Genomic DNA, 14,960 nt, shown 5'->3' with positions numbered 1-14,960 from the left:
TAGTGAGAATTGGAAAAGTGCAGTAGACTGTAAACAGCCATCGGGAAACGAAAATATTTTTCGAGTCTCTGCCGCCGTATTGTTTCCAAGCCCGTCGTACCTCCTCGCTCTCACAGAATCCAGCGGGCGCTGCAGGGTGTCTGCGAGGCGGCGCGCCAGTGCGCTCCGCGAGGCTGCGCCCGGCGCCGTGGCCCAAGGCTGCCGGAGAGGAATTCCCCACGCGGCCTGCCTTCGCAGCCGGCCACGGCTAATGAGCGGCGCGGTAAGTAATTGCTCACACTGTGCGCGCGGCCGCCCTGCCGTATCAGCGCGCGCATCGCACCGGGGGTCGGCTATCTGTGCAGTCGTCGGCCGGTCCGCTATCGCGTGCTGCGCAACCGTCACACCGAGCCGCCGACCTTCCCGGGCTCACTGCAGCCTACTACGTACACGGTGGCTCGGTGACTAAATGTAACGTCGTCACGTATTCCACTTCGAACACCGATCTGACTTCATCCGTACAACAACACGCCAAAACGTGTACACTTGGTCAGCGGCAGAGCCACTTCGCTTTACACAGCTTTTCTCGGTTTTGACACGCGTTCAGTGTTAAGTGCAGCAGCTGAAAGTCGAACAGTCGTTTTGAGGCCGTATGTTGCGCCATAGCTAGCAGGACCACACACTGTACGGTACCGTTATGCGACCAGAACTTGTAACCGAACAAATTGACGTAATTAAAAGTAAAGAAGACGAATAATTCTGGACGACGATATAGCTGCTAGTTCACTGAAGAAGTGTTACAACTGATGCAGCAACGATAAAATCTGTCGGGCCATGCAGGAGTTTTCGTTCGAGGGCGCACAGTCCCGACCGACTCGGTACGCCAATCAGGCAAAATTGCTTTCAGCACTGAGGCAATCATCCCACCTTCGCACCAGTTTGAAGATACTCGTTTCGTGAAACATCGCATCCTGCTGCGTGAAGAAATCCGTAACTACCTGCTGCACATCCTCGTCCGAAAGGAATCGTTGATCCTTCGAGGCCTTTTTTAAGCGACCGATGGCATGATAATCGCGTGGCGAGAGGTTGGGACTATAGGGCGGGAGCTGGAGTGGCAGCGACGGATGAGCTCTTCCGGCGTCTTATGTCGAACTTCGCGCACCACGCCACAACAGCTGTTTTCGACAGACATGCTGCCGCACACCCATTCTTCGTTCTCCGTTGGATTTCAACCGTTGTTTGTCCTTCGGCAGCCAACCAAAGTATAACATCACGTTGGTCCTCTTTGAATGCATTTGGTAATAACGTCGCCATAGTTCACGTTTCCGCATTTAGCACCCCTACTGCACGTCAGACAGACAAGAACGCTACACAGGAATGCCCTCGCCTACATGTCGGTGCTCATATACCCGCAACGTAGTAGCGCCACGTTGCGTATACGCTGCGAGAACGCCCTCAGGGACATTTTTTAAATCTCTCTTTATACGTGCCCTGGGAAGGGTGGAGATCGCTTACTTTAAATTCTGTTCCTGTAGTTTCGACTTAATTTTCCATAGTTTCTCCAAATAATTTCACCAGATTGCTAGGGAGACTTCTCAAAGCTCAAATCAAAACTTAAGGCGTAGTTCATATCTAACGATTGTCTAGTTAACGGCGAAAAAAGCAGTGTAGTGAGTGTTACTGCTTGACTTTTAATGTCACAGCATTAGTCTGCATCTACAACTCCGAGATCGCAAATTCTTATTTGTCCATGACGAGTATTCGTGCCGATGTTCTTTTCACGTGTCAAATCTGAAGGACGCATTTCACAGAAAGATCAAATGTTACATTCCATGATAGTCACAGTAACTATTATTTGCAAAATTCAATCACTGGAAAACTTAATAATAAAAGTTTCAGTCAGCGGTCTTTTCAGTAGCTTCATTCTGCAACTAAAAAGACCAATGTACGTAGACGTGATAACGTTAACTAAATCGTCTCACATACCTACTTTGGATACACTCGCATCATATATTATAAACTTGTAACACTTCTATAATTTCTGTCCTGTGTTGTAAAAAAGCTGTGAAACATCAGCATCCATATGATATAACCATGTAGCCTTCTCAGCTGTCACTGTTTTGCAAGACTGAAATTTTTTACCATGACGATAGAAAGTGAAGTGGAGAGACTCAGTCAATTTTTTAGTGAATTCTCTTCATGACTGCACAGTCTCAAGTTTTTCGAGGAATCTGGAACAGTACGATGTCGCCTGGGGGCGGACCGGTTGTCACCTAGCCTGGACGTCGTCGACTTGTCCGGAAAAATGTTAGCGCTCGGTGGGGTCGGCCTTTCAGTGACCCGCGGGTAAATTATTAACGCGGCCCTGTCCCCGGCCGGCCCGCTTATAACAAGATCCTCCCCTCGGTAATTCCGCCTGGCTCGCTAGTTGCAGGAAGCGGAGGAGGAGGAGGAGGAGGAGGAAGAAGAAGACGGCGTGCAGGAGCGGGTTCACACGCGACGGCAGCTGGTGGCTGGCGAGCTAGCGCACCGTGCCCGCCTGCGCCGTATGCTGTCCGCCCGACACCTGCTCCACAAGCCAGTGATCCCGTACCTTCGCACACTCCTGGTCAGATAACCTAGTTTCTCCATAAAGTGATAAAAAACAGGAAGTATAATGTAACCAGATACAGTTGTAAAACTACCGTAGACTTTCATAAGTAAGCGTGGACTACGGTAGTTTCCCTAGTAGCCTTGGTCAGTTACGATCGTAACAGCGTCTCCTGTGCGTTAGATGTGCTGCATACCTATCGGGCGTTACCTCACTTCAATAGTTTTTCTGAATATGCGATCTGTGTCTTACTAGATGTACGATAAATGTGGTGCATTCTTATCGGACGTTACCTCATTTTGATAGCCGTTTTTCAAATGCGATTTGTCTTACTAGATTGCTGTAGAAACCAGAAGGGGTGAACCGTTTAGAAACTGAGTGAGGATATATAAAAGATCGCATAACCTATGTAACATTTTTGTTCTACATCGTTATCTTCATGTCTGGTGCTTAAAAATAAACAGTATTTATAGCAAAATTTGTCAATGTTCAGTTCAGGTTTTGTTCGAAAGTTGTTGATTTGAAACGTCAAACAGAGGATGTTCTAGTAAAAATAAAAAAAAAACATCAAATTATGATATAGCTCTAGAAAATGCAATTTTCTCAAAAAAAGATAAAATTAAAAGAAGATTGAAAACAAAAACATATTAAACATCGCTTCAGTACTTCGTCGAACTTACATAAAAATGTTTCTGTTATTCATAGACAACTTCTGCACATATCATTAATAAATAACAGGAAATTTTTGGCTTTGATTATGATGAAGAACTTTTTATTGAGGACAAACCAAAAACAATAATTATAGACTGTTCGTGCATATAAACCGTACTTGCATCGAGTGTAATCGCTTTGGTTACATGAAAGCGCAGAAGTTACACGATCAACTGAGTTTAATTAGTTATAAAATATAACGTGTATTTTTTAAGGATGTAAAATACACAATGGACTATGTGCGTTTCTAATTATGTGCAAAAGAAACAAACAAACAAAAATTAAGAGAAGTTGTGGGTTCCCACTTTCTCTCTCACACACTCATTTATCTTTCTTTCCCTACTAACGATACCAATACTACCAGTAATCATACCATTTACTACCTACGTGATTTATACTGTACCAAAACCACGGAACCGTAGTTTTGGCAGAGTGGAACTATCAACAGAATATTAGCATCGTCTGCACAGGAACGACCGGTACGAGGTACCTGCCGATCAAGTAGCACATCAGTTACTGATGAACGGGAAGCCGACACACAAACCACAAATACCGAAATTGCAAAGAGAAGAGCAAGAAGAGAGTAATGGCCTTACATCATCATTCAGCATGGAATAACTACAGAAGGCTACCAAACAAAGTAAAAATGGCAAATCAGCTGGCTTGGATGATAAGCGAATCGGCTTAAATACAAAGAAATGGATTCTCCAACTTTTCGACAACTGTGTAAGCAGAAACCAAATTCCAAAGATATGGCGGAAGAGTCGATTGATTGCTTTGCTGACACCTGGCAAAGAAGGAAATGATCCAAAGAATTTTAGACCAGTTGCACTACTTTGTTATCTTTACAGAATGCTGGAAAGACTGATTTTAAGTCGCCTATCACCTGCAATTGACCCTCACTTATACCTCAGCAATCTGTATTTCGTCCAGGTAAATGCTGTACTGGACAATTGCTAAATCTCACACAGTTTATAGAAGATAGTTTTGAAGCTCGGAAGGTGATAGGAGTGGCATTTGTCAACTTATCAGCGGTGTATGGTACGGTCAATCACCAGCTGCTACTAGTCGAGGTCTACAATCCGACCGAAGATTTAGGTCTAACCAGACTCATCACCTCCCTTCTGCAGAATCCCAGGCTCTTCATCGACCTTCAGGGACAGCGTACTCGATGGAGACTACAGAAGAATGGCCTCTCGCAAGGAAGTGTTTTGGCTCCTGTTCTGTTTAATATATACAGGAACGACCAACCTATAGCCCCAAACACCAGGAGCTTCTTATATGCTGACGACCTTGCTCTAACCCGCCAGAGCACAGATTTTGAATCAGTGGAGAGGAACCTCAGGAATGCCCTTGAAGATTTATCCAGATACTACAACACAAACCAGCTCAAACGAAACCCTTCAAATACCCAAGTGTGTGCTTTCCATTAAAGAAACAAGAAGGCCACGCGCAAGTTGAAAATAGTACGGACGGGAATCCAACTGGAACACTACATGACTCCAAAATACCTAGGAACGACACTTGACAGATCTCTCACTTTCAAAAAGCACTGCATGAAATGCAAGTCGAAAGTTTCTACCAGGAACAATCTCCTACGGAACCTGGCCGGATCACAGTGGGGTAGTCAACCTGAAACAATCTGAACATCTGCAATGGCACTATGCTATTCTGCGGCAGAGTATGCCTGTCCTGTTTGGTATAATTCAACTCATGCCAAACAGGTGGATGAAGCTCTCAACGAAACCTGCAAAATTATAACAGGTTGCTTGAAATCCACTCCAGGCGAATGGCTTTACCACCTCGGAGGAATAGCACCACCACCTGTTCGAAGAGAGACAGCGGCGAACAAGGAAAGAAAGGCAGTGGAACAGGAAATTACCCATCCTCTGTATGGGCATGAACCGCATCCGCAACGACTGAATTCAAGGAGGAGTTTCATTAGGACATCAGAGGAACTTAGAATCACTACTGAAAAAGCTAGGTTACAACTATGGAAGGCTACGACCTTCTTTCCCCTGGTTGGAAAAGAGTTGTTGAAGCTTTACCTCCAGGCCATGGTGGGGAATGGACAACTTGGAAGTCCCTGAATAGACTGAGATCCGGAGTTGGAAGATCAAAGGTTAACTTGACAAGATGGGGATACGCTGATCCAAATGATATTCGGTGTGACTGTGAAGAAGAACAGACAGTTCGGCACATGTTTCGGCATTGATTGTGCCCAGTCTCCTGTACAGAAGATGATCTTCGACAAGCAACAGAAAATGCGCTGAAAGTGGCCAAGTTTGGGTCAAAAGTAATTTAATCATAACTGCGTTAAATGCATGTACATGTTCCAGTATGTTTCTGACACGAGAATAATAAAAAGCTGCAAGATTGCAGGTTAATTTAAGCGCGAGATAAATTGCAAATCTGAAATGCAGGTACATTAACAATTGGTGTAACTGCCAGAATGATCAATGGAAAAATCACACATACACACGTTGTGTCGTACAGGTGCCGGATGTCAGTTTGTGGTTCCATACTTGTTCCACTTGATCGGTCGACATAGAGACGGTTAATGCTGGTAATGCATGACGCTGGAGTTGTCCGATGATTTCCCATACGTGCTCGGCTGGAGACAGATCTCATGATTGAGCAGATCAAGGCAACATGTCGACTCTCTTTAGGGAGCATGTTGCATTACAACAGCGGTATCTGGGCGAACGTTATCCTGTTGATGTTCATGAATGGCAGCACAACAGTTCGTGTCACGAGACTGACATACAGATTTGCCGCCAGGATGGGTGGGATAAGCACGAGAGTGCTCCTGCTGTCATGCGATATCGCACCCCCCGTGTAGGTCCAGTGTGTCGATCACGCGCACAGGTTGGTTACAGACACTCAACTATCCTCCGTCTAAGCAACACACGGCCATCACTGCCACTGAGACAGAAAACACAACAAACCTCTACCTTGCCCAGCAATGAGCTCTCGCTTGACTCAACTGAAGTTGCAAATGGTGGTTCAAAAATGGCTCTGAGCACTATGGGATTTAACATCAGAGGTCATCAGTCCCCTAGAACTTAGAACTACTTAAACCTAACCAACCTAAGGGCATCACACACATCCATGCCCGAGGCAGGATTGGAACCTGCGACCGTAGCAGTCGCGCGGTTCCAGACTGAAGCACCTAGAACCGCTTGGCCACCGCGGCCGGCGCAAATGGTGATGTTTTGGGTTAGTGGAATACAGGCTATAGCCGTCTGGAAGGGAGCCGCTCTTGAGGTAACCGATTTGTATCAGTTCGTTGTGTCACTGTTGTGCCAACTGGTGCTCAAACTGCGCCAGAGCCATACGCCGCACACGATGGTCTTCCCTCTCAGTAGTGCCACGTGGCTGTAGGGAGCCCAGTCTTCATGCAGTCGTAGATTCTCATCAGCACTGCTGCCAACTATCATGTACAGTGGCTACTTTCCTGCCAAGTGTTTCCGCAATATCGTGGAAGGAACGTCCAGCATGTCGTAGCCCTACTACATCAACTCCTTAAAACTCACTATGAAGCTGATAATGACGTCTTTCTCACCTTAAAGGCATTCTTCATTAACATCAAGTCGCCAAGACCAGCCTCAAAGGTAACTAATGCTCACATAGTTACATAATCTATTTAAAGCAAACACGATTTGCACCCTTGTGGTAGCGTTATTAGCGCTACTCTTACGCGACTGACGTGAAATTTGAATAGACATAATATTTAAGATATAAAAACTCGTCCACCAAGTTTAGTTTATGTCGCACAACTCTTTCTCAGAGATGCGATTTTTCCATCATTGTATTTATAAGAACTAGAAAAAAATTGATGTTCACATATTGGATTGGTTTGCGTTCCCCGCTGATGATTACAAGTCAGTGTTTAGCAGTTGCAGATTTGGCAAGAACTTTTATTCTTCCCTTTCCTGTTTTCTGTATCAATTCCTGTACATAAATCCCGATGACCGTAAGGTCACAGCGAATTCCGCGATGTTCTCAAAGAATTATTCCGGTGTGGTACGCGTCAACTAACCATTTCTTTGTTAACAGTACCGTAGCAGTTAAAAGTATCTCATTACTGATGAGCTATATCAAAAAGTATTTTGTCACTTCACTGACAGAAAATGAATCATCACAGAGATTGATGACTGAAATAAGTCCTAAGACTCATAGTACGCCCAAGGACCCAAAAGATGTAGCATTATTGATTTTAAGTTCGCGTTGTGTATTTTTCCTGTCTCGAGTGAGAAATGGCGTCATTGCTAAACTCTTCCACAGATAGCGTGCTAAAATATAGATTGCGTTACGGTGCAACTCACTAAGTACAGATCAGTTTCCCATGCAGATCAACAGTGATCCACAACTACGTCTGAACGCTAATTTGTAGCTAGATTAGAAGTAAGCAGACAGAAAAAGACTACTCCACGCTAATCTATGTTAACTGCGTCTCTGTCCGGTTTTCAGACGGAACGCGGAAAACTAGCAGCTGATATACTCGTATTCTATCATATATGTTGGAACTGTACTTAGGTACAGCATAGATTCCTTGCACAGATGTTGAAATACGCGTACACCAGCGTTAGTGTCTTTGAGCGTGTGCGACATTAAATGTTTTGTAATATGAATAATATGCTCCATAAATTCAATAGACATGTGAACAGTTGAACCGATCTCTTCTTTACACTTAATTAACGTCCTTATAACTGAACCTGGTAGATGCGCCATACAGTCATCCACGCGGAAAGCAAACGCATGATCATACGAGCTGGCAACTGTGTGCATCTGATGTCCTCTGCTCGTTCAATTCGATACGGATCCTACGCATCTGAATTGTGTTCCACAACAGGCCTTGGTGTCAGTGTGAAGAGCACGAGATAGATTTTTGATAGAAACGCTATGGGAAACGGATTTCTGACCTGCCTTGCAAATTTTATTTCTAGTTAAATATGTTGTATAGTCTGCTACCGACAGAGGTGAGTACTACGAGGCGTGTTTGAGTTCCCTTGCCTTGCTGATAAGTGGGACTTTTATTGTGTTTGAATCGCTAGGAACAGATCTCTGTGACAAAGATCTGCGGTAAATTATCCTTACGAGCGGAAGTAATCAACTGAAAAATTCTGTATATAGCCTGGCGGCGACTGCCGAATGCAATTTTGTGTGAGCTTTCTAATTCGTTTTAAGAGAAAGCTTGCACATCATCGACGTCTTCTTCCATCTCTGCTTGTTGCTTTTTTATTCGTGTCCGAAACGTCGATCCAACGGAACACAAATATAAATTTACAGAAACATAAAATAGGTAAACGTTAATTATCCATGTTTATTATGGCTGAGCTCCGTGTTAGTGGATTTAATTACTTGGAGAAATACGGCAAGCAGTCACTTTTTATAGAACTCTATTTCTGACTAGACACGTTCCGGGCTTTCACCCATTTATAAATGTATTACGTCAGCTGAAGAAGGGACAAAATATGAAACGCGTCTTCTTATAAATAAAACTATGCAAATGATGGCTGGCTGCTCTATTCTTCACGTATCGAGTGAAGTGCGTGGAAACAGCCGAAAGTGGGCAGCCTCGAGGGGATATGGAGCTGCGTGAAGAAGCTCTTCAGTGCAGGACCGGGTCGGAGCAAGCAGCAAAATAACTGGTCCACAGTTTGAACTTCTACCAGTCCCAGCAGACAGTGACAGGTGGAATTGTCCATCTTTCGAGGTTACATCTGGAGCTTCCGACTTCAGACCGTAGGCGGTTAAGAGCACACCGTGTAGCCCACTTTTCTTCGTCGCCAATAGGGAAATTTTCAGATTGGTGACGTAGTAGGAGTCGTTTAGATCTTTAGAACTTGTGCTTTCAACATTTACGTTCTCGCTTTGGGCGGAGAGGCGTGCTTCCCGCAACTATAAGAACCTCGTTTCGCCTTTGAACCTCCCGCTCCTGCCCCAGTCAAAGAGTGGTGCATCTGTGCGTCGGGCGCAGTGCTGAGCGCGGCGCGGCGCGGCGCGTTTTCTGCTCGGTTATCAGCAGCGCCGGCGTGTTTTGCAGCTGCGCTGGGCGGCCATGTTGGCGGCGCGTTCCTCCCTCGCCGGCGGCGCCGCTGTTCCTCGCGGCCTCCTCTTCTCCACGGAAGTTGCGCTCGCCCGCGGTCCGGCCCCCGCCGCCGCCCCCCGCAGCCCCCGCCGCCGCCTGGCCTCGGCGCAGTCCCCCGCGGCCAGGCAATACCCTGGCAGCCCGCCGGCCCCGTCCGCCCGCCCCCCGTCACGCCACGCCGCCGCCGCCGCCATGTTGCAAGTGTGTGTGTGTGTGTGTGTGTGTGTGTGTGTGTGTGAGCGCGCGCCACACTAATCAGCGCCGGACCCCGGCGGGCCCGAGGGTCGCGCGGCGCCGCCGCCTTCCTGCTGGGCCGCGCTCGTTCGCCCGCCCCTCTCTAACCGTCTCCAGAAACAGCGCGCTCGCAGCGCCAATAACGCCCGGCACAAAACGCTCGCTCCTGCTCACACCGCTCGCCGGTTTCGATTCCGACAACAATAATTAAACTCCCGTCGATCCCTGGAACACGGATATGTGTCTTTTCTTCGGATCGAATAACTCATTCTCTCCCTAATTGGAAAAACTACAAAGAAATTCGAAAAATACGCAATTGATCTTCGACGGCTACGCGCTGTCCTTCTTACTGCGCAGACCCTTCTAATTCGAAGCCCCACAATTTTGTCCGTCTCGTTCGTTGCTACCCAGTGGGAGTTGCACGATGCAGCTACAGTTAAATGACGCAAAAGAACACTTACGAAATAGGTTTACTCTCTATTCACGGATACTGTTTCGTTGTGGGAGCTCTGCGTCAAGTTGTCAATAGAGATTGAGTCACACTAGACGTCAAAGGAGCGCAAGGCGAAGCCACTGTCAAATTGTGGTCTATCCACATTAACCGGACCGTCAACACGTTACTTGAAGTGTGCAAGTGAGGTTATGAGGTTACACCTGTGACACTGGATACAGGAAGTCGGAAAAATACAATCTAACTTAAGGAACCGGCAACGATACAGTTTGTTAATGTTCAAACCGTAATTCTTAAGAGGGGTTCTTGACAAAGTTTGTCTGAAAAACTGCTGAGAAGTGAAACAATTGGAAAATTTGCGTCCGAGCATTTAATAAATTCGACATCTATCTGTTAGAGAAAACGTATACAAACAAACATATCGAATAGCATTGAAAAGAGAACCTTTTTACCTTCTCACTTGTGTGTTCCCTATTAAAAGAACCAAATGACATCAAAAGCAAATGTATTTTTCTGTGAAATGTAAGTCATCCACGAAGGAAGGCGCTTATTCTACAGATTCTTGAGTAATGTTTATCAATCTGGGGTCCCCCTGCCAGGCAGGACTGATGGGGTGGGGGGGGGGGGGCGGGAGGGGCAAAGGAGGTACAACGACGAGCGTTGTGCTTCGTTTCGGGATCGTTTAGTCGGTGCGAGAGCGTTACGTAGTTCTTCCACAAACTCCAGTCGCAGGCGCTACAAGAGAGGCATATCACGGAGAGGTTTCCTATTGAAATTGCGGGAGAGCACTTTAGCTGTAACAGACGGGCAACATATTACTTCCTCCCCATACATAAAGCGAAATGAGCACGACGTAAGAAATGCACGCTTACAGACAACCGTTCTTCCAATGCGGTATTGGCGAGTGGGACAGGAAAGTGGAGATGAGTTAGTGGTACCAGAACTATCCTCCGTCCCACACCGTCAGGTGGCTTGCGGTGTATTGATGTTTTATTCCTCCGATACGGCTAGCTTTTTAGCTCTTAAAAACATGTTATTTTTAATTTATATTGATACTTAGGCACGGTACAGAATTCTTCTTTTACAGGTATTGCAAAGCCTAAATTAAACTTCGATTTCACATAATCGGGCCTCTTTTGCGGAAGAATATACATAGGAAAAATATTCTAGTCCACTTGTAACCCTTACAATGAGTCGCGAAAACGAAGCAAGCAACAAAATGTAGCCTAAAAAGACACAAAAGCTCAAAATCCATTACTTTCATAAGAGTGTGTAAGGTGAGAAAAGGTTAGCAGACGACGTGTCTTACCCCTCACCGACGGCAGAGCTAAAACTCTCTACCCTAGCAGCCTTGACACTGTCGTCATCTGAAAGGTGCTGTGGAATGTTTGGCGATGTGTTGCGTCAAGCGTGAATCGATCTTAAGAGAGCAACTTGGGCACGTTACGAGAGTGCACTGATGGTTACACGCATGATAAAAGTTCTCTACTATAGAAACTGATGGGAGGACACTAGCAGAGGTCGTCGTGGTCTTCAACTGGCGTCGTTGCCACGAACAACAAAAGTCACCACTGAAACAAAACCATTCTTTTATTCGTGCTCTATTTACATCTGAATTAAATTCATAGAAAATGTTAGTAGGCTTAATACGCAGAGTATCTATTAAATTCGTTGCGTAGTATATCCTTTAAATACACTTTGTAGTTGCAAATTGATCGCTGAGACTTTCTTACCATTCCGGTGAACTTGCCATTTTCAATACTATAATTTTTACCGCGGAATATTGCTATATTTTCCAGAAATTTACACTGCCTCGAAGATAAAATACACTGATGGCAGTTCGTGAGAAGGTGTGCAGGTAGCCTCCGCCCCGACGTATCATCTGTCAACGGGATGATGAGAAACAACGCTAGTATAGGAGAAAAAAACCTCTTGTACTGCTCTTCAATATGAATTGTAGATACAGAAGTCATTAAGTACTGCTATTAACGAATTGAAGGTGGGCTCGACATCACAGTGCTTCACTATGCATTCGAGGCGACTCGCCCTTGCCGACTTGCAACCTGAGAACAACCTATATCACTATGTCAGTACCATATGGCCACAATTGCACGAAGGCCCCACAACGATAACATAAAGGAGTTGTAACAAGAGAGTAGAAGGGACGTATCGAGTGAAGCGCTGTTGTAGCACAGTGTCACATTACGTGCCTGGGTATTTATCTGTCACGGGTCGGTGGCGGTGTCACAGCTGGTTACGGAGGGCCCCGACTGCGAGGCGACAATTGAAAACCGACTTAATCGGGCCGTTCCCCGGCGACACGACGCGGTCCACTGCGGCCCTGCTGCCTTTCCCTAAACACTGCCCGGACCCTGCGCCTGCCCAACCCGCCGGGCTGCCACTCGACAAAAAGCCGCGACACGAGGGCCGCGCCATTAGCATCACAAGGGCGGCTCTCGCGGACTGTCAACAGCGCGCAGCCGCGCTCGTCTTCGGGAATCCCGATGTGTAATTAATACCGCAGTCCCCACATATGGAAGCATCGGCACTACCTCACGTGTGACGGGTTCGGCTTTCATCGCAGAAATGGTATGCAGTTGCTTCAGAAGCCGCGATAACCTTGATGTCCAAGAGGAAACAGAGATCGCAGTATACCCATTTTCAGTTTGCACTATGTAAGTCCTCTTGGATTAGATCTCGTACACGGATAGGGCTCACAAAAGACAAGGATCTTTGCGCTTACAGAACTAAAGAAGAAACCGTATATGCGTATAAATGGGTTAGTACCGGTGAAAATAATGAGGAAAGTTGAATAAGAAAAAGTTAGCCATTATAGGACTTGCACATAAACGGAAACGTCTTCGAAGAGATACAAAACGAGAACCTTAAGCTGGTCTGGTCACGTTGCAACAATTCCGGGCCGGCCGCTGTGACCGAGCGGTTCTAGGCGCTTCAGTCTGGAACCGCGCGGGGAGAAATTAGGTGGCGAGACAACATACAGGATGATACAAGTAGGATGATGAACATCAACTTCGAATGGAGATCCAATGCACTCGCCAGAAAGAAATGGAAGAGATTCCTAGAACAAGATATGGTCGATAATACTTTGCCACATATAAGATTGATTAGTCTTATGTTGAGTTGTATGTGACTCAGGACGACGCTGGCAGTATTGCTATCGACAATGAGGAAGTTCCTACAGTGATATAAGTAGACCTCGACGTGTTTGGAGAAGATGCTCAATGTAGTTTCCACGAAAAAGTTTCGAGACAGGATTAACAAAAATTAAAGAAAAATTAAAATGATGGCTCCAATGCTTCAGGCGTTCTACGTAGTCTAACCCCAGTACTAGAACTGATTGAACGTTCATACAACCATGGGAAACTCTAAAATAACTCCTTCTTTTGGATGTTGTCCAACTCGTGCGTCACATTGGCTTGAATGTTGATTATGCTGTCAAAGCCTTGAAAGGTCTCTGTTAGATTCCTTTCATGTTAATTTCTTCAAACTGTTGTCATTTACGGCATACATTCCACTTCTAAATTTACTGTGGTGTTTCTATCTGGGAGGAGACTGAGCAGTGGAACGTGTTACTTTTACACATAATGAAGAACGATCTGTCACACTACTACACTTTAAAACACAGTTTATATGTTATCATGTCACGCAGTCTCATACGGAACCTACATCCGCTTTCTTTTATATACTGTATATGATAAGATACTGTCATCCCCCCTCCCTTCTGTGTGAAAGAATGAATGAGCAAATATATTTCTAGTTGCATGCTGGATGGTAGCAGACAAGCTTGTCTGCTAGAGAACAGCAGGACCAACGTCGGAACAGGTAGCTACGCTTTCTAAAAGCAAAGAGGTTTCTATCCTTAGTATGGTCCTGTCCGTCCCTTGTCATGTTGGTATTGCAAGCTGCCTCTCTGGTCACTTCCGATTGTATCTGTGAGGCACCCTCGGTAGGGGACCACGTCAGGCTGACCGTGGCGAGCGCCTGAAGTGGTAAGATCTCCGGCTAAGCTCGTCTCTGCTAAGTCCGTAAGGCAATGGATTTCTTAAGTGCAGCCTAACTGAAAATTGAATCACCTTTATTTCAGGTTTAGATCTAAAATATCTAATGTTATCTTAAATTGCAACGCAGTGTAATTCGAGTGTGAAGTTCAGAATATCTTCCAGTAGTTGTTTTGTCACTACTTTGTGAGTAAAGTGGAACCACGTGTTTGATGATCCGTAACTCTGACTAAGATCATCAGTCTTAAATGCGAATGCGAGTGAGATTATAACGTCTCGTCTTGACAATATTTTTCAATATAGCAACTTTTCTTTATGTTATGTGGTGTACTTTGTGAGACCAGTACCACGTGCTTATACAATTGTTTGACCCATCAGGTTAATAGTAAGACGATAGTAACCAGTTCGAGGTTTTTCTTTTGTAATTTGTGTTTCGATGTAATTTATTTAAATTATCAAAATTATTGTGAAGTTACACTCTTTGTGTAAATCAAGATGACCACATGAAGCATGTAGTGTAACTATCAAAGTAGCCCTCAGCTATTCTTTAAAGGAAGATTTCACAGAGAGTTAGTATGAATTTATTATACCAGTGTGTGGTAATTTCATGACGGACAGAATTGCGCTATGAACATAACTTCCTTGGGTGGAAATTGAATCGGTTGGTTGTGTTTAATTTCCTCTTGCATATGTTTCAACGTTCTTCGTGTGTTATTTTATTAGTGCAGTGTTGTATGCAGTCTCCCAATCTTGGCTCCATATTTGATGTGTTCCGTAAGATTACAGACTCACATTTTCACAATCCTAAATAAGGCACCAGTTTTGTTATGAATCAAGTTTAATATGCTGAAATTTTAACAGAACAATGATCAATGTTAAAAT

The sequence above is a fragment of the Schistocerca gregaria genome, chromosome 4 (genome assembly GCF_023897955.1).
Source record: "Schistocerca gregaria isolate iqSchGreg1 chromosome 4, iqSchGreg1.2, whole genome shotgun sequence".
NCBI lineage: Eukaryota > Metazoa > Arthropoda > Insecta > Orthoptera > Acrididae > Schistocerca > Schistocerca gregaria.
This window is presented reverse-complemented; position numbering follows the sequence as displayed.